Genomic DNA, 27280 nt, shown 5'->3' with positions numbered 1-27280 from the left:
CCACCCGCCTCCCCTCCCCGCCTCGCCCCGCCCTCGAGAGGCCTGGCTGCCCCAGGTGGAGTGTGGCTGCTGCTGCCAAGTGCAGTTCCTGTAGGAAAGCAACTTTCTTCTAAATGACACGTTTTTCACGACACGCCACTGGCGCCTGTAAGCGCCTTCAAGCCCATTCGTTCACCCCACTGGAAATCCGGAGAGAGGTAATTGTGCCCGGTTCTGGCCGGAGGATGGGTGGAGCCCAGGGTTTCTCTGCTTCCAGGGATATGATCTGGATGCCGTGCTCCTGTCTAAGTGGGAAGGGCTATGGCACCCGGGTTGCTTGGCTCGAAAATCTGTCACCTGACTGGTCCCCAGTGACCCCGGGAGCCTTTCGGAGGGGCCCAGGCCCCAGGGTCCTGCTATCCTCCGTTCCTTTCAAGCTCTGGAGGCTAAGAAGGCAGGTGGCATATTTGAGGGAAAGGAGAAGGAAGGGAGATGGGAAGGAAGGAAAGGGCCTCTTTAGAGCCCTAACGGGACAACAACGTCAGGGGACGTTTCTCCTTTTACAGTCCAGCAACATGACTAGGAGAAAAGTCATTATATCCCAGAGCCATTGTGAGCATCAAGTGAAATAACTTTAAGAAGTAAGATGCATTACATGATCAGAATTCAGCTTCTAATACCATTATTAATCAATTATGCTATAAATATACCCATGAACTTTCAATATTGCTCAGCCCTTTACATACAGCGTAGTTCTTTCCACCAGAGCAAATGTGAGGTATTTGTGGCCAGCACTACTAAAGAAAATATAACTGAATAAGCTGACTGAAGTAGCACATTAACAGTTAAAAAACAAAAACTCAATTCCTTACCAACTTAGAAGTTCTAAAAACATTTATTGTTCTCCCTAAAGACATATATATTAATGACCTCTAAATTTCAAAAATGAAATTCTCCAGGGAGATACAAATACGTATGTCTTTTTCCTCATATTTTTGAAGCAGTTGAATTTTAAAAGAGGAAAGAATTTCAAAGTAAAACCTGTGCTGAGTACAACTTACATTGCTCTGAAAACAGCAAGGGTATTATTGCAAAAAAAGAATTAAAAAAAAAAAAGATTGATGTGTATGTGTGCATGTGTGTGTGTGTACTTAGCCAAAATTTTTGTAATGGTTAAGAACATGGATAGCTAAAGGTACCAAACAGACTGATATCAAGTTCTGTCTCTGCCACTTAGTGAGCTATGTGACCCTGTACAAGTTATGTACCTCTCTGTGTCTCACAATTTCCTTATATGTGAAATGAAGATAATACCAACTTCATAGGGCTATAACCAGTATTAATAACACACTTTTATTAATGTCTTACTATGTGCTAAACAGTCCTAAATACCTTGCCGGTAAATTAGTTCACATTGTATCTGGGGCATAACGAACCTTCTGTGTTTGCTTTTTAATATTAGTATTATTACCACCACAGGGCTGCCAGAGTCATCAAAGAAGGTGGCAGCCAAGTGAGAGTTGTATGACATGCAAAGAGAATAACTTGGTGAAAGACTAGGTGATGCATCCGGAGATACAATGCGTTGGAGAGATTCTGAGACGCTGCTAGATAATGATTAGAACCAAATGAGGTTAGGGAAGGTTCTCTTAAGAGGTGAAATTTTAGAGTTCAGAGAAAATTGGAATGGGCTTGGAGTGGCAGTTATAAATAAGATAGAGAGTTCTATAATAAATAAAAAAATGGTTTATATAAAGTCTGGAGGTAAGAGCAAGCACTGAGATGCTGGGATAGGAGGCATTGTCAGAGAGCCAGCGAAACCCTGGCTGCGTGCCTTGCCTCACCCCATGAAGTTTTACAGTGTGTTAGAGCAAACCTTTCAGATCGATTTGATACAGCACACATAAGTTTTGTTTTAGAATTGCAGCAAGGCAACTAGCTAGAGACAGAAATACAGCTCAAAGATTCTTTTGATCCATGAGTGTTTGTAAGAAAAACAAGTGTCTAGATATGATTGTCAGAGAAGGACCAAGAAAGGGATGTGTCATTAAAGGTGGCGAGGTTAGTCCCAAGATTGGTTAAACTTTGTGTAACTTGATTGAGAAGATGCTATTACCAATGTTAAGAACATCTGATGAACAAAGTTCTGCTTGAAATACAAAATTGCTTTCAGTATGTTATCAGAAAAGATTAAACATCCTAAATTTGTCTTTTCATAGGTTTTTTAAAAAAAATGGTTTCTCAGGAACAAAGACAGTACTTTAGATTGTGGCCCAAATTTCATCACCACCCAGTACAGATGTTGCTTACGAACAAGTGCAAAGGATAATTTCTAGCAGCTAAAATAATGGAATATTTTTTGCAAGCCTTAAGTGGAAGTCAAATCTGTGGAAAAGACTGAGTAAATTATTAACTTGTACCAAAGTATCCAAACTGTCTAGAAATTTAGTTCAGGATCATGAGTGTGTGCCCAGATCGGTGCTCAAATAGGTGCCCAAGGTGCTCAGATAGTGCCTGCAACTAGTCCAAGACCAAAAACTTAATTACTAAAGTCACTAGACACTTAAAGTTTGTTTCTAAAATAATATTTTTACAGTGGGGATGCCCTTTACACATGGTTTTTGTGTGTGTGAGTGTTTTTTTAATTAGATTCTTACTATAATAGTTGAATTTCTTCACTATTCCTCAATTTTAGTGTTTTTGGGGGAATTCAGTTCATATTTGAGAAAGAGAAAGAAAATAATGAGAACTGAGTCACAAAGGAAGGAGTAAAGAAAATTAACATAGAGGGGAAGTTTAAATAATGTATTCAATAACCCTCTTGCTAGTCCCACTGAGGCAATTCAGATGAATATAGAAAGAAAAATATTGTCCAATCCCCATGAAAATTAAAAGGATCAAATTGAAAAGTTAGATTTCTACGGGATGAAATAGGTAAAAGAGAAATATACATATATGCCCACACTCACTATACTCTTGGTTAAAATTAAGAACTCCAAATGGATCCAACATGGGCAAAAAAGAGATTTATTTGGGTAACTTGCAGAATTAATTGAACAGCACAGCTGAGGAAAAACAAAAACTAGAATGTCCCAGGAAACTTTGATAACACAACCAAATATTCAGAACTCTGTTTCCTCTAGCACGTCAGCTTCTTTCCTCTTACTGGTTTTTTTCCACGTGATCAGGGAGCTGGTCATTTGCACGCTTTAAGCTTACATCTCCACAGCTGGGCTATACAAGATCTACTTCAAAAAAACTTCCCAGGAAGGACTCTGATTGACCTGGCTTGGATCACTATTCCCCTTTTGAACCAATCAATGGGTCCTAGTTGATGAGGTCTCATGACGGCCTTATTTATTAAAAAAAAAATTTTATTTTTTTTTTTTTAGCTGAGCCATCCTGCCACCTGTTGGCAGCTCAGCGGCAGCTCAGCTCGGGCCGGGAATCAAACTAGCGACCCTGTTGCTCAAAGCTCACACTCTTGAGCAAGCTCTTAACCAACTGAGCCACTTGGCCGGCCCATGGCCTTATTTAAACTAAAATTTACATTGGACTTAGTCACGTGCCCACTATTATGACTAAACATAGGGAGGGAGATAGGCAAGTTTCTATGACAAACAACCCTTACTAGTATGAACACCCTAATATAATTGGAGGGGTAGAAAAGACATTGTCAAAGGAAGAAAAGGAGCTATTGCCAGAATAAATGGAGAGAGAAACCATGAAACAAAAGTTATCCACCACATAGACTCACTCAGTGAGCCTAAGGTAAAACTTACAAAAGGATTCATGATTGCAGAGGGACTCCGAATGCCACAATAATCACATTCAGCATACTTGAGAAGTTACTTATATATTCTCACTCATTAACATCTAGAGAGAAACTTGCAGAGCCTGTAGCCATCCTCCTCCTCACTGTGAGAAGCGCAGAGGAAAAAGGGGAAGCAGACCATACTTATTACCCTATTTACACCAAAGACAAGACATGCCCTGGTATGCTCCCCACCCGTTGGTCCATCCCTGTCCAGAGAGCCATGTACCCAGACCTACACAAGTGTAGAAATTTCAAAAGAGACAGTAAAAAATTACAACTCACTGAAATAGAGGAAACATCCTCACTGAAAGTAGAGAAAATGTAGAAAACTGGAGAGGCATTAAAAAAATCTATTTTTTAATGTTTGATATCCCATATTTCCCCATGTATAATATACTCCCATGTATAATACGCACCCACTTTTTTGGCCCAAACTTTCAGGGAAAAAAATCTTTCATTTTAATTTTTTAATTCAAATTTTTATTTGTTTACATTTAGGTACTTATTTTTTGTATTATAAAGGAATTTTAGCATTTATTTTTTAACATATTACGGTACAAGTAATTTTATGTACCGGTAACAAATTTACGATATTTACTCATCATAGAAGGCCAAGAGCTCTTCATTGTTGCAATTTCATTGTAAGTTCAACAAAACCAATTATCATCTTCCGTATTATTTTGCATATAGATATTGTTATTGATTTCTAGAGTTACACTTTTAACTCATAAGCATAAATAAAATAATTAAAAACATTTATATAAATATGGAATTAGTACTACCCATGTATAATGCGCATCTATTTTTTCCCTCACAAATTTGGGCAAAAAAGTGCACATTTATACATGGCAAAATACAGTAATTTCAGGGCTACAACAGCAATAAATAAAAGCAGACTGCTATGATAAAAGAGCACACTGAGAGCCAGAAAGTGCATGGAAGTATTGAAAACATTTTTGTTAATATTTTTTAAATGGTATAGCTGTAATAAAAAATATAATGGATACTACCAAGAGGGACCATTGATAGGCCCAGTGGCAATGTGTTTAAAGCATAGACCCACAACAACAATAACTGGCCCAAACACTGTGGAATTCTTTTTCTCTTTGATGAATCAGTCAACTCAGATGCAACTTCAACAGTTCACAAAACTAGAAAAAGAGATAAAGCTCTAAAATTCACTTTATAAATTATAAAACGTGTCAAAAATAATAAAAACAAAAAAGAGACTATAGCTCAGTCTCATTTATGAATATTGATGCAAAATTTTAAATAAAATAACTGTAAACAGAATCCAGCTTTTCAAAAACATTGTATATCATAATAAATTAGACTTTGTTTTAGGAGTAAAAAAAATTAGTTCAACATTAAGAAATCTATAAATATAATTCACAATATTAAGCTATTGAAAAGAAAATTATGTTATCCCCATAGTTGCTGAAAAGATACCCGATAAATTTAACTTACATCACTCATTAAATAAATAAAAATCTTATTAACAAACAAAGACATAAAAACTTCCTTAGAATGATAAAATATACATATCTCTTCCTTAAATCTGCCATCTTGTTAAATGGAGACACAATGACAAAATCTTCATTAAAATTGGGAATAATATTTAAATGCCCTTTATCATCATTGCTTTAATAGTCAATACTGTTCTACAGATGCCAGCCAAAAAATTAGGAAGAAAAAGATATAAAATTGTGTCAGATATAAAATATGTGTTCATCACATCATTGTCTTTATCTGGATACATGGGAAGACTGTATTGTTGACTTTCCTTGCATCTGGGTGGACTTATATGACTGAATTAGACAATGAAATTTTCCAGGCCTGGCATTTGCAAACATCCTATACACCCTTCATACCTCATTTTCCCTTCCAAATGGCAGACAGCTACTTGATCTTCACTAGACTTTGAATGTGTAAGAAAGAAACTTTCATTGTGTTAATCTTTATACTATTTATATACATTTTGTATATAAATATTTACATGTTTGTACCTTATATGTGTGTATAATCTCTAATGGATGATATAACCAAATATGTTAATATTTTTAAAGAGCTAGAGGAAGAGTAATTTAAACAGAGGAAACTCTAAGTGTAGAGGCCATCAAAAGGGAAAGAACTAGGCATGTTATAGCATCTAAAACTGCACTGTCCAACATAGTAATTACTAGCTACATATGGCTATTTAGCACGTGAAATGTGCCTAGCCCAAATTGATATGTGATGTAAGTGTAAAATGCACACCCATTTTCAAAGAGAGTACCAGACAAAGAGAATCTAAAATAGCTCATTCATAATACTTATATCAATTACATGTGGAAATGATATTTTTATATATTTGGTTAAATAAAATATATATTAATTTCACTTGTTTCTTTTTAATGTGTGTACTTGAAAATTTTCAATTGCACATGAGGCTCACATTTGTGGCTCATATTATATTTCTGTTGGACAACGTTGTTCTAGATACTTACAGAAAACCAACCCAACAAACATTGTGGGCAAGAGGGATGGGTTACGTTTAAAAGGCTATGTGCTAATGGTGGATATCACCACCATACTCATATTCATTTTTTCACCCAACAAAGACATAAACAATTGTCTATGCCCAGGTACTGTGTCAGGTTTGGGGACACAAAGATGGAAGAGGCATAAGCGTTTCAAGATTCTTATACTACAGAGAAGGCAGATGAGCAAACCAAGAATTACAATAGAGATTTATAAATGTTCAGAGCTAAGAAGGTATAAAGGAGGGATACCTGGAGTGGAGGGGAACAAAGAAGTCTTCCCAGAAGAGGTATAGCTTGAGCTGCTCTTTCAAGGGTGACTAAGATACTCTTACAGATCCATCCTTTTCCAGCCCTACCTCCATCTTCATCTCTCCCCTTCGATTTTTCCACTAATAGCTTGTAAGTGTTCTGTCTGGATCTCCTATTCAATGGTGGACAAAAACACCCATCATCAAACTTTAGCATCAACCTGAGTATACTCAGTACTGGTTTTCCTTTAATTATATATTTTCTTTTTCTTCTATATCTACTCTACTGGAGGCCATCTTCCTTTCCCATTCCCTACCATTCTTCCCCAACCCAGTAGGTGAAGAGAAGGGGTGGACAGGTTTTTATTTGCCCATGTCAGCTTCTGTGTCATTCATTTGGGCTATTGCCAAAAAATACCTTCTAGGGTTCATCCTGCCTGCTTCCCCCAGTTTGGGTTGTTTTTCTTTTTTACCAACCCAAGAAGAACTTCAGGTCAAATTTTTCTCTATGACTTCAGCAATTGTATCACAGTCCTCCTCCATATCTCACCTCTTGTCCTCATTATTCGTGACATCAGCATCCCTTCCACAATCCAACATGCCTATCTCACAGTTCCTTCACTTTCTCCATTCCAATGACCTTAATTTCTGTTGTGTCTTAGTCACTAAAAGTATAGCTACATTTCGGACCTCATCTTTGTTTATCTTTAATATTTCACACGATGTATTTCCCTAAACCCTAAGCTATTTATCCATCTGTCCCCACCTTCCACATACCACACATATGCCTTAACACCTGAATCTGCTTTTGCTTCACATTGTGACTCCTGGGGCTGCTAATGTTCCTTATCCAATTGTCATAGTCTTGGGAGTAAAGTCTGTGTATATGTGTGGTAAGGTGGGAGCGAGGAAACTTGAGAGTAACCCCTCCCTCACAACACAACACCACTTGCTTCATCCAGCTTTAGCCATTTTCTCCTGGCACTAACCTAACCAGGATGCCGACTTTTATCTTGATAAATGTCATCTTTTCTCCAAGGCCAAACGCAAATCCTCTCCAGGAAACCAAGCACATGGATCTTTCCTTCTCTTAACTCCTACTGCATGCACTAAATCGGCTTTCGATTACATCGTTTAAGTCATCTCCTAATTAAGTCATCACCCTAACGGAAATCCGTTAGGAAGGGACCATACCTTTTATTTCTTTTCTGACATTTTCTACATCAAATAACACAATGTTAAGTGCATACGTGGTGCACAATAATTATTTGATAGACAAATATATTATTTTTTATTTTGTTATATAAATTCAGTAATAGAAATATTGTTTTGCTTATTCTCATAATTTCTTTGGGAATGAAGAAATTTGAGAACACAAATATTTCTTGTTTGATCTCTCCAGAGAGGTCTGAGGAAATCCCAGTAGGAATATAATCCCAGCAAATTACTTTTCAGATTGGGTCCCGAAGCCAGATCTGGTTGGATAGTATTGTTATTAAAGCAGTCAGAAACTGAAACCACAAAGCGCCAGGATGATAGCCAGAGTTTATTAGGCATTTTGTAACGTTCTATGTTTTATTACACATTCTAAGGGCAGTCTGCTACTTTGTGACCATCATTTCATGTAATTCCCCCAAACCTATGAGTTGCATATTCTATTCCCATTTTACATATGAGGAAATAGAGCATCAGAAGTGGTAAATGACATGTCCAAGGAAACAGCAAATATCAGAGCTGATGTTTGACCTCACCTCTGTCTGACTCTAAAGCCTATGACTTAACCTTGAAATTAGTTGATTACAAATTTGTCCTGTGAATATTAATTATTTGGGAGTTTAATATTTCTCCTTTCCTCTGGTAATACAACTCCCCTCCCTTGGGGAAAAATTCCCTTCTTCTTCCCACTATGCTCTATCATGAAGAAGGCACGTTTGCGATCATCTCCCAACATGACTGTACTTTCTTACCTACAATGTTGGGTCAAGGGAGAGATATCTGGTCAAACTGATCCAATAGAATACCTTATTTCCCAGGTCATAATCTAAGCTGGCCAAATTAGAATTCTTCCCTGATAGTCTAGACACTAAACCTGTGCGTGAGGAACATTTTCCTGCTAGGTTCTCAAGCTGTAAGAATGTAAACCTGAAGCTGTGGCAGTCATGCCCACCTCCGGGAAAAAGCCTGTGTGCGGGAGAGACTGAACGTGACATGGAGCGAGCAGGAGGAGAGCCAGTCCTGTTGGCTTGTGAGCTCTTTTAGCCCCCTTCTTTCTTCTGACCTTCCCATCGTTAGAGGAACCAATAACTTCCCCATTTTGCTCAAGCAAATTCAGGTTGGCTATCTGTCACTTGCAAAGGAATCATAAATGATTTAGCTTACTCCATGAAGTGCTGAAATAAAAAAAAATTAAAAATTGGGGCTGGCTGAGTGGCTCAGTTGGTTAAGAGCTCGCTCAAGAGTGTGAGCTCTGGGGCCGAGTGGCGCGATGGTTAAGAACTGGCTTGGGACGCCAGAGGGCTCCGGTTCGGATCCCTCATATGAGGGCCAGTGACACTGCCCTCCACAGCTAAGATGCTGAACAACAGCTCAACCTGGAGCTGGGCTGCCGTGAGTCGCCGGCGACGGGGCAGTGTGGGCTGCAGCCCCTGTGGCAGTGGGTTGCCATGGGCTACCGTGTGTAGCCAGCAGCCAGCGTGAGCGGCCAGCAGCCGCAGTGAGCGGCCGTCCAGAAGCCGGCGACTGATCTGCCTCGCCCGGGAAGAGCGCAATGATGGTGCCAACTTGGGCCAGTGAAGCAACATCCTCCACAACTAGACTGAAGAACAAAACGACAGCAACTTGTCTGTTCCCCTTCCCCCAATTCCCCAGTACTGTTCCCATCCCCCCAATTCCCCAATAAAAATTAAAAAAAAAAAAGTGTGAGCTCTGAACAACAGGGTTGCCGGTTCAATTCCCAGACCAAGCCGAGCTGCCAACAGGTGGCAGGATGGCTCAGCTAAACAAAATCAGTAAAAGTAAGACCTGTTAGCATATTCAAGAAGGAAATGAAATGTTGGAACCAGAAGACAAAGCCAAGAAGTTGCAATTCAGACAGTACCAAAAGTGGATTAGGGAGTGAGAGACAATGGAAGTGAAGCCATCTAAGACCATTTACCTTGAAAGAGCTCTGTGATACCTGGAGGTCCTTTTAAAAGTCACTAGCCAAAATAAGTCAGGCGGTCTTAGTTCAAAGACATGGATGAAGTTAGAGCAATAACCAGAATTTCAAAAGATAAAATCATTCTTTTAAAGAATCAAGCCCAAATAAAGCTATCCCCATCTTAAAATCACATTTTTCACTGGTATTGACTACCTCTTTTTTAATGACCATTACAATCTAAATAAATCATATACTAGACCCAAGGAAGGCATTAAAAAGAAATCAAAGACATTTGAATATGTAACATGTCATATTAGCCAACGAGTTATTAATAGAATTATATAAAATTTACTCCCAAAGTAAAAAGAGCCTTGGCTCTTGGTAGACTTAATTTCACTAGGATGATGTGTTGAGCTTTAGATTAGGCGAGAATTAATCTTCGTCAATGGACCAGAGAAGCACACCCACCACTAATTCTATGGCTGTAAAAAAAGAAGTGTTCTCACTCTGCATTTTCATTTAAAAATATAATTGCATGATCTTAAGTCCCTAACTGGGTTTAACTGGGAATCAGTGTCAAGCAGCAAGCTGTAAAATGTAAATAATTCCTTGGTTCACCTTGTGATTTCCATAGCGACCAAGGACTTCAGCGCCCTGACCTCTGGGAGAGGGGTGAGATTGGGAGATTGAAGCTTTATTTAGCAAATCCTTTCCATTCAAAGCCCATAAGCTCCTTGTCCCTGTCAGCAAGTGTCCAGAAGGTACCTTGTCAACAGATCCCATTGGAGGGGAGTACGGCCAGTGGGGGAGCTGACAGAAGTGGGAGGAGCCTCAAGAGCGTTTGCCACAATCAGGCCTGTCACGTGAATTGAAAATTGCTTAGGTTTTTCAGCTGGAAGTAAATGACATTTGTTGGACCCACTTTCTGTTTTGTGATGTGTGTGTATATGTGTGCATACACACATGCAAGTGTTTATCCATGAAATCGGGCAGTTTGTTCACATAGTGCACAGTCCAATAAAAACTGTTGGATCTACAATTGTTTCTTGTGGGCTCGGTGATTATTATCCAGAACAAGAACGAATCCGAATTAACTCATTGCCAAATCTACCACCAGCCAAGTAATATGACCAAAACCTTTTGAGGGTTGCTAATTTAAATGTATCAATGTGTACCCAAGCTATTATATTAATTATTCAACTTTTTCACTGAAGACTTTAAAGTTTGAGAGTGGCTTAGGATTTACACACACACACACACACACACACACACACACACACACACACACACACACACACACACCAGAGAGCCGAATGCAATTTTTTTTTTCTCTTTAAGAAAATGGTTGTGCCCCTAGTTACTTCACTAAAAATAGACTATGGTGAAATGTTTCTACCATAAAAAAGACAAATTACTGAGTTCTCTAAACCTTATCACTTTTACGGTCAACAATTAAACCAAATTATTATACCCATAAAATGAAATAACAGAAGGGTCTTGCTGAATAAATCATTTCTTATTTCAGGGTTGCTTGATAAATAGTGACAGGACTATAAATTCTATCAAGTGAGAAATTCTACACTCTAAATTGGAGACACACAATGGACCTCAGAAATGGATTTGAGATAAGAAATATATTTATTTTGTGAACCAAAGTAATGTAGTTGTTGCTAATGTCATTATGGCATTAGCTGATTATAATTTAGTGTGTTAATTTAATATTATGGGTGATAAGCTTTGTCCTAGTTCTAATTCTGATCTACAATAACCCTGGATATATTTGTATCCCCATTTTCACACCAGGCCCCTTTCAGTCCCTTTGAATCAGCACCACTGATGCCTTTTAGTTGTAGCTTCAACCACATTCCTTGTGAACCTCTTCTGACAAAAGTTGGAAGGAATGTTTGTAATTGCATTCATTCCTACCAGCAGGTGAAGCCTAGAGTCATTTGTGTTCCCAGTGTAGTATCAATGTGCTGAGGATGAACTCTGGATGCCTGAGTGTCCTCCATCATTTTATCCTGGTCCATATACCTGATCTTTCCTTAGTTTTCCTCCTGGCTTCTTCATAGGACCTGCTTGCCAGGGGCTCCGACACCTTTTCTGGTTTCACCAAACAATTTCCCTAGTGTCCATCTTCCACTTGCAGCTTTCTATCACTGGACATAACTGCCAAAGAGGCCACAAGTACTGAATATAAAGCAACAACAGAGGATCACTCACTGGATCAGCCTGAGTTTGTCAGAAAATTGAGACACTGCATATAAATTGATTTTTAATAATGAAGATGGGGCTTACACAAATGTGGAAAGACCTGGGCAAGTATCAATCTGGATGGCTGAAGCTGGAGAATCAGGCAACAGTCACAAATGTCAGACTGAAGCAAAAGAATAGGGAAAGGAAGGTACCACTTCTGGGGAAGTTTTCAAACCTCTGTGACTGCTCGTTGTCTGGAAGGCTACCACATGGGATGGTAATCACTTTCCAAAAATGTATTCTATTTTCCAAATCTAAACAAAGTTGTTCTCATTGAAAAACTCTAATCCAGAACCAAGTAGGGAAGATTTTAGGAAACATATTTTCCAAGCTCAAAGAGAATTGTCAAGATGCTATTAAGAAACAGCCTAGGGCCAGCAGAGTGGCGCGATGGTTAAGAACTGGCTTGGGACACCAGAGGGCCCCGGTTCGGATCCCACATATGAGGGCCAGTGACACTGCCCTCCACAGCTAAGATGCTGAACAACAGCTCGACCTGGAGCTGGGCTGCCGTGAGTCGCCGGCGACGGCATAGGCTGCAGCCCCTGTGGCAGTGGGTTGCCATGGACTACTGTGTATAGCCAGCAGCCAGTGTGAGCGGCCAACAGCCGCAGTGAGTGGCCGTCCAGAGGCCGGCGATTGATCCGCCTTGCCTGGGAAGAGCGCAATGATGGTGCCAACTTGGGCCAGTGAAGCAACGTCCTCCACAACTAGACTGAAGAACAAAACGACAGCAACTTGTCTGTTCCCCTTCCCCCAATTCCCCAGCGCTGTTCCCATCCCCCCAATTCCCCAATTAAAAAAAAAATCTTTAAAAAAAAAAAAGAAATAGACTAGCAGAGTTGACCCCTTTGGAAATTTGACATCTATGTCACATTCTCTTTAACCACACCTAACTCCCCAATTAAGAAAGAAATAACAATATCATGCCTTTAATCAGCACAATGCAACTATCATTTAACAACCAAAGACCAACAAACTGTCTTCTCAAAGAGGAAACTCAAATCCCATATGTCATTTTAACAATCTCTAGGTGATGTCTAACCCACTTTAGCTGGGTTACACTTATCCCTTTGAAATCTTGTGATATAAATACTGAACTAGACAGGTAATCATTGTTAAAATATCTAATGTTAGATAATATGACAATGAAGAGAGAGAAAAAAAGGATATTCACTAATGTATTTAAATATAAATAAATCAAAGCAATAATGAAAATAAGTGTAATTCCTACAGTTATTATTTCTATAAGTGATGATTTGGCCACAGTTTGTATTTATATGTTTTTTATTCCACTAAACTTTCCTTAGTCTCTTTGTCTTCCAAAAGTGGTTCAGTTGGTTGTGTTTCTTTGCCCACTGGAATCCTCCTGGAGGATTTCTGTCATTAGCAGTTCTGTCTGTTGGGGTTTTTAGTTTCCTATTATTTTTTGCCACAGGACATAAGAGTACAAGAAGCACCCCATAGAATAGTCTGGGTTTTAGTCATACCCCTGGTACTTGCATTTTGTAGTAGTAACCTAATTTCCCCCTTCTACAATTAGAATAAATTACCTTAGCCATTCTAGTCACACCCTACTTAGCTCTTGATTCAGTGGCATGAGGTACTCCTAGTAGCCAGAGGGCAACTGCAGTTTCTAGTTCATAACTATTGTGTATTCCCTGATTCTAAGAATTAAGATCTTAAAAGCAGAAAACCCAAATTGTAATAATAGGACTAGAAAACTTTGCTCATATTCATATGTTAAAGGTAATAATGAGAGGAAGCAGTTCCATTTCTCCCCTGTAGTTCCTTAATCCATGCAACCTGGCTCTGGGTGAAATAACATCATATACTGGTTGCTGATTCAGAGCATATGCAGTATCATGAGAACTTTTCTCTAGTCTTGTAAAGTTTGTCAAGCAGCTAAAGCTCTCTATCTTAAAAAGGCTATGCTGCTGTTATAGCAGACCAGCTGCTTCAGGGTGATGGGGGATACAGTGAGACAAGTGAATTCCGAGAGCATGAGTTGACTGCCACATTACATCTGCTATGAAGTTATTTCCTTGGTTAAAAGCAACGCCTGTGTGGAATAACCTGATAGTGAATAAGACCTTCCGTAAGTCCACAGATTGTGGTTTTAGTAGACAGAGAAGGCAAATCTATACCCAGAATAAATGTTTGTTTCAGTAAAAACAAATCACTGCCACCAGGCAGCTGACTGGCCCCCCCCCCACCCAGTAAATGGTGCCATTTGGGGGAGTCTGTATTGATCTTTGTTTTGGGCAGGTTGGTCACTTAGCAGAGGCTATATAGTCAGCAGTCTTAATGAGGGCACGGTCTTCATCTCTGCTGCTGTGGCCTTTTGATCATAAGCACATTGGTCAAGGGAAGGTGTGCCTGGAGAAAGAGACTGACTGACACCTACGCACAGGATCATTTTGTTGCTTCAATTATTGAATGTCTCCTCTGCTGTGGTAGCCCTTTGGTGAGCATTTACATGGGACAACATCCTCCTATTCTGTGCTGATTTGGAAAGTTCTATTCTATTATCTCTTCTCCAGGCCTCCTTGAAAGCAATTTTCCAGTTTTGTACCTTCCAATTCCATGACCATCTAGTTAAATTTAGCCACTTCCCATATAACAGTAGAGACCCATACCCCTGCCCGTATTTCCCTCCAAGGAAAATGAATAACAAGGTGCCTTGTGCAGAGTTCTTTTCACTGGGATTTCCCCTCACTATCATGCTTTGGGCTCACCCCTGAGTGCTGTGGCTCATTCGCAGTTGTTACTAGAATATAGTGTAGAATCTTCTGTAAGCAAGCTTTGTTTTTGTCAATGAACTGGTCATAGGAAACTCGCCATGAGGCTTCAGAAACTAATATAGAAAGCCTGAATATGCCTATTTGAACTATGCATGCCAGAACTAGGAAAAGAGCCCAATGCTTGGAGACTAAATGGACTGACAGTGAAACAGACATGAACCAAAACCCTATTAACCAACTGACCTCCAAAAGTCCCTGTTTGACTATTGAATCCCACTGGCATTTGGGTCTTCAAGAATAAGCATAGTTTAGAGGCAATTTCTATTAATTCCTGTAAAGTTTGGCCAGTTCCCTTTCCTCAGTGCATATTTACTCTGGCAAATGAACACAAGTCCCTTGGGAAAGATTGGGAGGGAGATTTATAGTACAACTTTTATAAGTATAGCAGACCCTTTACTTAGAGTGACCAAATGTATTAGTTTCCCATGGCTGCTGTAATAAATTACCACAATCATAGTGGCTTTAAAAAATAGAAACACAAATTTATTAACTTATAGTTTTGGAGGCCTGAAGTCCAAAATAGGTCTTGCTGGACCAAAATTAAGGTGTTTGTAGGGCTATGTTCCCTGCTAGGGACCCTAGGGGACAAAGGTTTTCTTGCCTTTTCCAGATTCTAGAGCCTATTTGTATTGGCTCATTGTCCCCTAATCTCTTCAAATTTAGCAGTGACCAGTAGAATCTTTCTTGCAATGCCTTGTCTTTGGTTCTGACTCTTCTTCCTTCTTTCATCTTTTAAAGACACCTGTGATTACATTGAGCCCACTCAGATAATCCAGGATAATCTCCTTATTTTAATTTCAGTTCATTACAAACCTTAATTCCATCTGTTATCTTAGTTCCCTCTTTGCTATATAACATGATATAGTGACAAATTCTGAGGATTAGAATGCGAATGTCTTTGGAGGTGGGCATTATTTTTTCTGTCACACTTAATGTCCCCTTTGATTTTATTTTATTTTTTTATTGGGAAACAGTGTGTTTTTCCAGGACCCATCAGCTCCAAGTCAAGTAGTTGTTTCAATCCAGTTGTGGAGGGTGCATCTCAGTGGCCCATGTGGGGATCAAACTGGCAACCTTGGTGTTATGAACACTGTGCTCTAACCAACTGAGCCAACCGGCTGCCCCTAATTTCCCCTTTTAAAAAGGTCTCTAGGTCTCTGTTGGCTCAAGTCTGGGAATTCATTGAGGATACATGACTATCTATTGTATGAATTCATGTTAGACCTCTGCCACAAGATCAAGTTTTATTTTTCTGTTTATTGGTTTTGCTTATACAAATGAATCAATAAGTAGTTCATCATGATCCTAGGAACCCTGTGACAAATTGGCCACAATCAAAGATTTCTACAGACCTAATCATTCTGATTATTTCTTGGATCCTGTCACTTAGGGGTCTCATCACCCACTGAATTTGGAGAACCCATTTCCATGGCAGAATCTCTTACTTTCTTTGCAGACAACTGCCACTACAGAGACTTTGCGAATGCTGATACTGCCTTCCCCAATTTATTTCTCAAAGCCTTGATGGAAGGTGTGTACTCTGGACCTTCCCAGGTGACATAAGTAGCAGGTGGGTAAGCAGGACATTCATAATAAATCCACTCAGAATTCATATCTCCATAAGCCTTAGGATACCTTCTTCTAGAGCAATGGTTCTCAACTGGGGCCAAGTTTTGCCCCTTCAGGAGACATTTGACAATATCTAGAGACATTTTGTGTTGTCATAAATTGTGGGAGGTGCAACTGGCATCTATTAAGTAGTGGCTAGGAATATTGTTAAACATTCTACAACCCACAGCCTCCTCTACCATCCAACAAAGAATTATATGACTCTAAATGTCAGTAGTACCCAAATTGAAAAACCCTGCTTTACACTATATCAAGGGCATTCTGATATCTGAGCGTCATTAATTATAGACCACTACTGGGCCCTGATTTCAGTCAACCAATCTAGAAATTGTTAGAGTCATCCCCAGCTGCTCAAGCTAGTATATTGAATTCTGAATTATCAGTTAATGCATCCATATTAATAAATTCAGTCTGATCCAATATTATATTTCTCCCACCCTGATCTAACACCCTTAAGATCTCTTCTTATCCATAATCCCCAAGTTTCTGCTGATACAAGTAAGTAAAAACTTACATTTAATACCTGTCCATCTGGGTTCTATTAAATGTGGAGTCATATTAGAAGTCTAGAATCAATAGAGATGGTAGGGGTTGGTCTCAACATTCATCTACAAGGAAACTTATCTCTGGAGTGGTCATTACAGGTTCTACAGACAAGAGGAGTCTAACAGGCAAGGAAAGTCTCCTTCTATTGTCAGGGAAGACTGAGGGGAATTTGGAGATTCCAGGTTCTCACCTTAATTAAAATCTGGCCAGATATCCTCATTTCAATTTTAGGGTCCTGCTCTCCCTGAGTCAATGCCCTAAACTTAATGTGAGAGCATAAGGCTTTGGATTTTGCTGTCATAAATTTCAACTCTGAGGCTACAGGTAATAGGGTTTCTTTCAGGACAATCATAGAAGTTTTCTCATGATTTATCTAGCCTTGAGCTGGAATTGTAGAGCCCTAAATGCATTTCCCCTCCAAGTTATCCATTACATTTAAAAGCAACCAATCCATCTAACAGTTCTTATATACATTATTTCCATCATAATGTACTATGGCAGCAGCTTACAGCCTTGACTCCTATGGGTACTTGAGCCCAGATGACTACAGTAATAATTTAAGTAACTCTTTTGCCACTGCCTGCCATAAGCTACCGATGACTCATTACAACTGAAAATGAAGGTTATCAATACCTTTAAATCTAATCAGATTAGAGAACCAATACCAGACTTCCATCCACAAGTTTCTATGTCCCTGACACTACTTTCAATACCAAAAGTTGCATTAATTTGGATTGGGTCAGGAACTAGAACCATAACAAGTAGTATTATGAAAATAAGTACATTAATATAGAAATTAGAGCTCACAAATTGAAAAATCTGGAGGATGTGAGATATCTGGCATGCTGAGGCTGAGGGATTAGAGAAACTTTTACTGTGACATCGATGAAAGCTCTGGAATAGAGAGAAAAAACAAATAAACTGCTACTTATGGGAAGTCTGCAAACCATTAAAAGTCTGCAATTTAAAAGTAGGAACTTCAGAAGAAGTTTGGAAGCCTGCCATGTATGACTGTCACAATACTTCAAATATAATAGCTTCTGCTTCATTTCTGCTTTCTAAATCTCATGTAAATTCCTTCACTGGCAAATGCTAACACAGAAATTTACAGAGAAAGGTATTCTGGGTAATGTAGTTCTCAGGCTTTAAAAGGGACTGGTGGTGATGGTATGAATTTGGCAACAATAAATGCAGCACACTTATCAATTTATGAATCTCTAATGTCAAATTTTGCCATCTATAATAACCTTGGTGTTTCAATTCTTGCTTGTTTGACTTCAGTCTGCTTTTGAATACCCTTTCTAGTGTTAAACTTCCAAAAGTAACTGCTCAGCATTTGATACCAGAATATGTTTTAACTTTGCTTTTCAGAACATATGCTAGGTTGGAGGACCATGTTTCCGGACTGAACCAGTTGATTTGTGTGCTTGAACTTGGTTTTGTTAATCCCTTAGACTTTTGAAAACCAAGTCTCCATGGTAGCTGCAGATACAAGACATTCTGCTTTTCCTTTGCTCTGTGATTCTACCACTCAGATTTTAGTTCAAACATCATATCCTTGGAGAAGTTAAGCCTGACCACCCACAAATCTAAAATCTACCCTGTAAGATCAGATTGACTACATACTCATAGGAGCACTATGGGCTTTTTTATAGCACTTATCATAGTATGTACTTACATATTTGTGTAACTACTTGATAACATAGTAACATATTTGTAACTAACTCCTACTAAACTGTAAGATCCAGGAGGACAGAGATTATGTCTGTTTTGCTTACCACTACACCCTTTTACTAACCATGACATCACAGTACTTGATACATAATAGGTGCTCAATAAATATTTGATGACTGTATCATTTGATAGCATCATCCCACCCTTTGCAAAGGTGACAGCATGATATAAAGAAAGGAGTGCTAATAGACCATCAGGAAAGCTCTGTTCTAGTTCCTTGTTAGATGACCTTGGGCATGTCATTTAAACGTCCTGAATTTCAGTTTACTCATCTGAGAAATGAAGCAGTTGAACTGAAAGGAAAGGTCCATTACAGTTCTGAATCTGTAACTTCTTTGTACGACTTAACCTTGTATGACTTAACCATCAGATACCTACATTGAATATGGGGGATGTGGGAGGTGGAGCATGCTGGGATGACTCCCACATTTTTAGCTTGGGTGACTGGTGTTTTTTATATACATAACAACAATCAAAATCTGTAGCCCGAGGCAAGGATCTGTGTTTGGACTCAGGATTAACAATAGTTTCCTTATTTTAACTCATTTTTATCCATTTTGGTCAATTTTATGGACCGCACTCACACTACCATTTATTTCTGAAAGGTAGCGGTATGTTTAGTGGCAAACGCATGAGCTTGGGAATCCTACAGATCTATTTTTTAATCCCAATTCTTCACTTGCTAGTCCTGTGACGTTGAAATAACTTCAGCCCTGTGAGCCCGTTTTCCCTTCTACAAAATTAAAATTATAATGACTACCTTATATAATTCTTTTGAGGATGAAATCAAATGATATTTGTAAATACCCAAGCCTAATTGCTGAAATATAGCAGGAACCCAAAAAATCGAATTTATGAATGGGAAAATTGAGGCAACGGGGAAGTTTTATGTGTTTCTGTGTTGCCTAAGCTCCTGCAACAGGAGCATCTCTTTCTCAGATCTGCTTGGACCTCAGATCTGCCTGGCAATCTTGTGAAAAAGAAAGGCAGTAAAGGATGAAACAGGATTATTCAGAAAAGAAGCCATGCAAATAGAAACAATAGACACATAAATGGCATAAACAGTTCTCAATATCTAAAAAGACATTGAGCACTTTGGTTTTTCTTCCTTTAGTTCCCTGAATTGAGCACAATGAGCAGCATTTTTACACTATTAGGCATTCAGAAAGTTATGTCAAAACACAATACAATTTTCAATTAATGAAAATACTCAAAGAAGAGCAAAATTTCAGTTACCTGAGCTAGAACTCTGACACCTGTTTTCAATTTGAAAAAGGTTTTAAAAGTTTTAACCATAGTCTATAAAATATATATGTTCTTGGAAACCTTTTTGGTGATGTCTAAGGATTGAATGATACCTGTGTAATCATTGATTATCAATGATTCATTCAAAATACATATATTTTTGAATGCCTACTTTAATAGAAATTGGTAGACTGTAAGAATATAAAGACAAAAGATATATGATACTCAGTATCATTTGCATATGTTTCTTTTTAATGCTGATCTTTCATACGTGCTTCGAATACTAACTTTCATCAGAGATTTCCTTGGATAATGCTCCTTCAAACATACTTTGCAACTTGCCAGTCGATATTATTGGTTAATACAATAATGATATAAATTTACATTATTTAAACCTGCAATAGTCTTTACCACTGTATATGTGTATTCAGTTTTCAGATTGTATATCTTTACTTTAGTGATAGGTATATTATTGCATTCCTCTCCCTTTGGTGTAAAGAGTCTCTTCTTGAGAACTGAGCTAAAAACTGGATCTCCAATTGGGGAGAAACATGAACATGATAACCCTTCAGTGATGCAATGTTAAGTGTTTTCCTTATCCACACTGCAGTAGCCATTCAGGAGGTTTGTGGTAGAGATAACTAATGCTCAGCTTTTCTTTCCTTCCTGGGCACAAGGTAACATGTCTGGGGGCCTTAAAATCAGGTACAGCCATGTCACTAATTCTGGACAGTAGTCTTTGAGTGAAGGTGACATGGGTTATTCGCACTGCATCATTTGAGAATGGGTGTGAGCTCTGCAATTTCTCTCTTTTGTAACATTGGAAGCAATTTTTTCCAGGTAGTATAGCCACATAACAGAAGGAGTCCAGATTCTTGCTTGGTAGGGAAAAACCTGAGAGAGCTGCCTGACCTAAAGGAGATTTTGCAAGTGAGAAATACACTTTTATGTGTAAGACCACTAAGGTTCTTTGGATTTTTGGTTACCAAAATATAGACAATCCCATTCTAATCCAGGAGTGTTCCTAATTGTCTATTTCATGTAATGTATCTCGTGGCTACACTAAATCTTTTATTCCTGGGAAAGAGGTGTTCCATATTAGTGAGTTTTTCAAACATCTAAATGGAGCCAGTGTGTTGAACAAGCACTACTTTTGGTCATCTACCCCCTATGCCTGAATGAAAATTGGATGTGTCTCATAAATTTTCTGATCAATCTTAGAAAACACAGAGTCTTACAGCTAGTTTAAGTTTCAAGCAGTCTCAATTCAGTATTTGGATTGCCTTGTGTAAGATTTTAATCAAAACTCTGAACTCACATTTTGTTCTCTCTTCCAGCTGGGTTGGCTTCAGGTTAGAGGTCACAGAAAGAAGGGGACATCTGGGTTTCTCCTTCTCCTGTCTCTGCTTAACTGATCTTCACATGCTACCTGTGGGTTGCATATTGCAAAGTATGGAGAGATGAAATAAAGGACATGACAGTTTTTACTTGGGTGTGTAGCTTTATGTCCTATGGCCCTGAAATATGGTTAAATTGGCACTTCTGGATGGGCCTGACAGATAATAAAGGCTGAATTTCTAGTGAAGTATTTTGTGGGTTCTATGAAGGTGGTGTATGCTGATTATACTCTGTTTCATTTCTTTTGACCTAGGAAAATGCATCCCTATTGTACAGGGGTCAACAAACTTTTGAGATGGAAGAGCCATCAGCAAACTGTGGCTCGCGAACTGTGGCTCTGAAGTAAAATTTAAAATGAAAATAAAACTATCATAGTTTCATTTATGAAAATTTTTTTTTAAGATTTTATTGGGGAATTGGGGGAGGGGAACAGGCAAGTTGCTGTCCTTTTGTTCTTCAGTCTAGTTGTGGAAGACATTGCTTCACTTGTCCATCTTGGTATTATCATTGCGCTCTTCCCGGGTGAGGCAGTCACTCGCTGGCCATTGGACGGCAGGACGACAGTGGCTCATGGCAACTCACGGAAGCACATGCCAGCTGCTGGCCAGCCCTACTGCAGCCTATGCCATCGCCAGTGACTCACGGCAGCCTAACTCCAGGTCGAACTGTTATTCATCATTTTAGCTGTAGAGGGGGCAGCATCACTGGCCCTAATGTGGAATTTGAACTGGGGCCCTGCTGCTAAGACCTGGCATCCCAAGCCAACTCTTAACCAACGTGCCTCTCGGCCGGCCCTATAAAATTTTTAAAGGATATTATTCACATAATGGTGATTATGTAAAAATATATTTATGACTCTCAAATAATTTTTAAATTGTTGTGAGGGACAGGATTGGCTCTTCCAGAGGTCGGCAAACTTTTGAGATGAAATGTACCCAAAGAGCTGCATGTGGCTCACGAGCCGCAGCTTGCCAATCCCTGCTATTATAGATGGTAAGATCTGTGATTACATTCTCAGCTCCCAGGTATCTTCTTGCTTCTCCAGATTGCTCTATTAAATAGGACCCAAGAAGCATCCACACAGATACTTTCCTCTGTGGCCTACAGGGACCAAAAATGTCTCCTTTCCACATCATTGAGAGTCACCTTAAGTCTAGCTGAACTGAAGCCCTACAACTGTGGAAATACAGAAGAAGCCACCTTATGATTAGTAGGAGGGGCAGAGATGCAGAATGGACTGGTCCCACACCTGTGTGTGACCATTAAAAATTAGGTGAGATATTTCGGCTGCAGAGGTCCCTCCCTGAGGAGCCAGGGGTCCCAGGCCCTCCCCAGCCCAGGGTTTCAGTGCCAGGGAGAGAAGTGTCCATAGCTTCTGGCTGGGAAAACCAGCAGAGGTTGTGGCTAGGTGAGACAGAGGGCAACTGCACCCACAGGCACTCCTCTAAAAGGGCTCTGTGCATACACTTCTTGCTGATGGACTCACTCCATCTGAGCTTCAGTGCTGGGGCAGTGCTTCAAAGGTGCCAGGGACATACGGGGAGGAACTGAGTTGTCTGGCTTCAGGGTGAGGGATTGAGGGCCAGCTTTCTCCTGGAGGGAGAAGCTGGCGGAATCTGTTGTTTCTTTGTTTAGCCCTCCCCCTTCCTGTGTGTAGACCCAGGCAGATGCCATACCTGAGTCTCCAACAAACCGGCTATCACCTTTTATCTGTTCCATCCTTGTGATTCCCTGAGACCATTCCCACCCAACTTTCAGGCACACCCACACCACTTCCAGTGGCTTTTCTGTATAAACAGCCTGCCTTGGCTAATTCTGCAGACTTTCCTAAAATCGCTCAAAGGTTCACAAAAGCCAAACAAGCAGCATCTGGCCTCAACATGTCTCGTACCTCTGGCTGAGCAGCCCTAAGCCCAGCACTAGCAACAGTCAACCTTCGTTCACAGTTTGGCCTCTCAAGGCACCTCCAAGCACAGCACAGGTGGCAGCCATCTCTGGATAGCTTTGTGGCTCATGCCAGGTGGACCTGGGCAGGGCACAGACTGCAGCTGTACTTGGCCTGTGTTTGGGAGCATATAGGGGAAGGGTGATTCTGTCTTAAGCTCATTTCAGTATCCTAACAATTACAGTATGAGTGCCTTAATTGATACCAAGATAAGGCAAACAAGTTCCATTGTAATGTGAAACACATTTTTAAGGCAGTGAATTCTTTCTATATTTAATGATTTTTCAGTGACATATATTTTAAAAGTGTTACATACTTTGCCTATAAGCTAAAAATAATTTATAGATAGATAAAGAATTTTATTATGCATATTAGTTACCATAGTATGCCTAAAAAATTCATGCCTTTGGGGATTATTGACATATGGGAATATGTTTATTTCTATATCAAATGCCCCCAAATGATTATAGTTTAATAGTAATGTCACATGAAAAATCTGACAAAAATTTGGGGTATTTAGATTGAATAAAATAAGACATATAAGAGATAAAATCATTCTTTAAACATTTGAAGGGTTATCTTGTGGAAGAGAGATTAGAATATTTTATGTTGTCCTGGGGGCAGAATCAGAACCAGTCTATGTGGAATTTTAACTCAACATGAGCATAAACCTCGTGATGAATAAAACTGCAGCATCAACTTGTTAGTTATTTACCAAACTTGTTTCTCCTCACCCTGGACACACAGTTAGATAACATTTCCCAGATTCCCTTGCAGTTAGGTGAGTCCATGTGATCAAGTTCAGACCAATGAGATGTGATGTTTGCTGCTTCCAGGTCTGGTCCATAAATACCTTTCTTCCACAGCCCTCCATGCTCTTTCGCCTTTCACTGGCTTGATGCTGATGATTCTGAAAGCCTTGGAGGCTACATGTCAAAGATGGAAGAAGCCTGTCTCCTAAATCAGTACTTGGAGGGGAGCCTGCCACTGATCAAGTAACCTATTTTGAACTTTCCTTGACTAAATTTATTTGACTAGATTATCTGTTTCAGCTACTAGCACTGCCCCAACTAAATAAGAACTGTCTGGAAACAGAAAGGGCCTCATTGGGACATACAGTTGATTCTTGAACAACACTGTTTTGAACTGAGTATGTCCACTTACACGCAGATTTTTATGAGTAAATACAGTGGGCCCTTTGGATCTGGCCCTTCATATCCTTGGGCTTTGCATCCTGAGTTTTGCAACAGCTGATTCAACCAACTGAAGATCAAAAACAGTATTTTTGCATTCCCAAACACAGTTTCCCAGCTGTGGAGTTCTAACAGCAGATGAAAACGTTTTCCATCTGCAATTGGTTGAATCTGTGAATGCTAAGGGCTGACTACAGTTAAGTTTCTGCAGAGTCAAAAGTTATACATTGATTTTCAACTGGTGCTGGGAGGGGTGCTGGTGCAGTGTCCCTATTTCCCTTGTGTTCAAGGGCCAACTGTACTGAATCTTTGTCACAAAGGTATTCTTTTAGCAAGGATGCCTTAGAAGAAATTAAACATTTGCACAAGGGTTGAATTACACATTATCTGAGTTCCCCTCTCATCCAGAGATGATTATTTTATTCACTCAAAAATTTTTCTAACTTACTGTAACCTCATTCATTTTACAGTTGAGAGCATAGTTCCCTTTAATGGTCCTCTGATCTCTCTTCTAATTTGCTACTTCTAAAATGCAATAAATATTTTAGAAAACTAAATGTGTTACCTCTGGGCTTAAAATAGCAATCAGTATGAAAAAGGCAGGATATGAATTCTATAGAGAGAATGATTCTTATTTTGCAATATACTGGAGGTGCCAAAAAATATATACACATGACTTGTACACATATTCATTTTTGTTATCGGTATATATTGAGTATTACAATTTTAATACATTTTTTTCCTTTGTTAAAATGCATATACATTTTTTGGCATCCTCTGTATTTATATATACATTTGCACACAAAGAAAAAAAGATTAGAATTACATACACAAAATAGCAAAAGTGCTAATTTCTCTGTGCTGGGATTACTGTTGATGATATTTTTTTCTTTAAACTTCCCTGTATTCTGTTTTATTTACACTAAAAAAGAAAAAAGATATCCCTTTGATCATCTAAAAAAATCAAATAAATATGAAGGCTATTTTAAAAATTAAAATTAAATACACTTTAAGCTGGGACCTGTAAGGTTCATGTATGAAATAAGAATGTGGCTTTGGTTTGTGGATTTTGTTATATACATTATCTCCAGACAGCTAGATTCTATTGTCAACAGTTCAGTTGACTGACTACATAGCCTCCAGTTAAGTGATGCTGCTTTACTATATACACACTTCGATTTTATTTATATCCACTACCTAGTCTCCATTTCTCATTGCTCTAAACAAAGTAAAAGCAAGAGAGAAGGTGCATTTACTGTCGATGTTAGAACTATTTATCCGTCCTTTATGGCTCATTTCCTTAACTGTTTGTTTACATGCCACCTATTGTGACCTCATGTAAATCTTTGATTGGAACAATTACTTACAATTGCAGGCCTTAAATGAATGCCCTTTGTGATAGAGAAATTGATGGGAGTTAGAACTGAATAACTCTCGTTATAGCTGTCCTTTGTTTCATTACTCCCTGAGTCCCAATTTACCTTTCAAGTACACTTCAGTGTATTCATTTTCCCCTAAAATCTGCAGCTGTCATTTTAAGTAGCTGTAAGAAAAGCATATTTCTCTGGTCTATTTTATTTCTTTCTTTAAAATGACTCACAAAACTAGCAACGGAAGAAAAGTGCATTTTCTCAGAGGACTGAAAAATTGATTGGTGGGCTCCTTCTGCCTCTAACACACAGGGAAGAGCTACATATTAGTTCCTAGTTTGGAACTCTTAGCTACATATTCCTAGTTTGGAAATGCCAGCTTAGTTACTAGGAGAGCCTGGAGGCTGCCAAAACTGTACTCAGTGTTATAGCTCTACCACTGGTGATGGGCCACTGTCCTTTCCATGTTTATGTTTCCATAGACCGGGTTTTAAAGATTTGGGCCATGGGTACTAAAGGACCTTGGAGTGTCTATACTAAGTAGAGTTTTTAACAATGAAATGGATTCAAACAGTTACTAAAGTATTCTGAAATACAGAGAATGAGTGTCATGGGAACCTTGAACCCAGGGTGCCCATGACGTTCCTACAAATGGTTGACAGTACATCCAGACAGTCCAGGGGCCTTCCTAGATCTTGTGGACTGGACCAAATGACTAAATTATGCCCACATTGAACAGTAATATTTTCCAGACCAAAAACCAGCAACTAGGTCTGACAGTATAACATAGAGGATAAAGGTACTTAACATGGATGATTGATGATGACAATGATGATGATAGTTAATGCTTTGGAGGCACTGTTCTTCACATGCATTATTTATGTAATCCTCATAGTGATCCTGGATGGTATATATGGAAACCATCAGTTAATGGAATGAGTCGTGAGAAATAGAAAACATATTTTTTTTGCATCAAGAATAAACACTGCTTCTCCCTTGCATTCCCTTTTTACAGAGCAAGGAGACTTGGAGTCCAGCGAGGATTATCAGTATTCTTATATTACAGATGAGACAGCTGAAGCACGGAGACATCAAGTGTCCAAAGTTATATTGAATATTTAATATTGGCATTTAAATTAGGGGACATATTTAATATTGGAGACATGAAATGGATATAATACCAATAGTCATCACTTACATACATGATCTCTAATCCGCATGATGATTCTCACAGGTAGGTATCCTGTTCCTGTTTTCCAGGGACAGGCTCAGTTTTAGTGATATTCATGGCAACATAGCAAGAAATTCATGGAGCTACCGGAAATGTTCAGGTTTCTCTGACTAAAAAGCCCAGCTGTCTTACGAGATCACACAGCAGGCACATACTTCCTGGAGTTGGTCCCAGAACTTTCTTTGTACTTCCTCCCTCCTTTTTGTAATTAGCCCAAATGTTAG

The 27280-nt window shown here is 39.1% G+C and overlaps 1 long non-coding RNA gene across 1 annotated transcript; it reads left to right on the top strand.

The window, feature by feature from the left end:
• Positions 1-50: 50 nt before the first annotated feature.
• On the top strand, positions 51-26935 carry LOC109384943 (uncharacterized). Its single transcript, XR_002124530.1, has 3 exons — positions 51-197; positions 24129-24257; positions 26841-26935. It is a non-coding gene; the product is annotated as an uncharacterized LOC109384943 (long non-coding RNA).
• Positions 26936-27280: the final 345 nt, after the last annotated feature.

This window comes from Hipposideros armiger, unplaced genomic scaffold, assembly GCF_001890085.2.
Source record: "Hipposideros armiger isolate ML-2016 unplaced genomic scaffold, ASM189008v1 scaffold_106, whole genome shotgun sequence".
Classification (NCBI taxonomy): Eukaryota; Metazoa; Chordata; class Mammalia; order Chiroptera; family Hipposideridae; genus Hipposideros; species Hipposideros armiger.
Note: the sequence above shows the minus strand (reverse complement) of the source record. Positions and strands in the feature narration are given on the sequence as shown.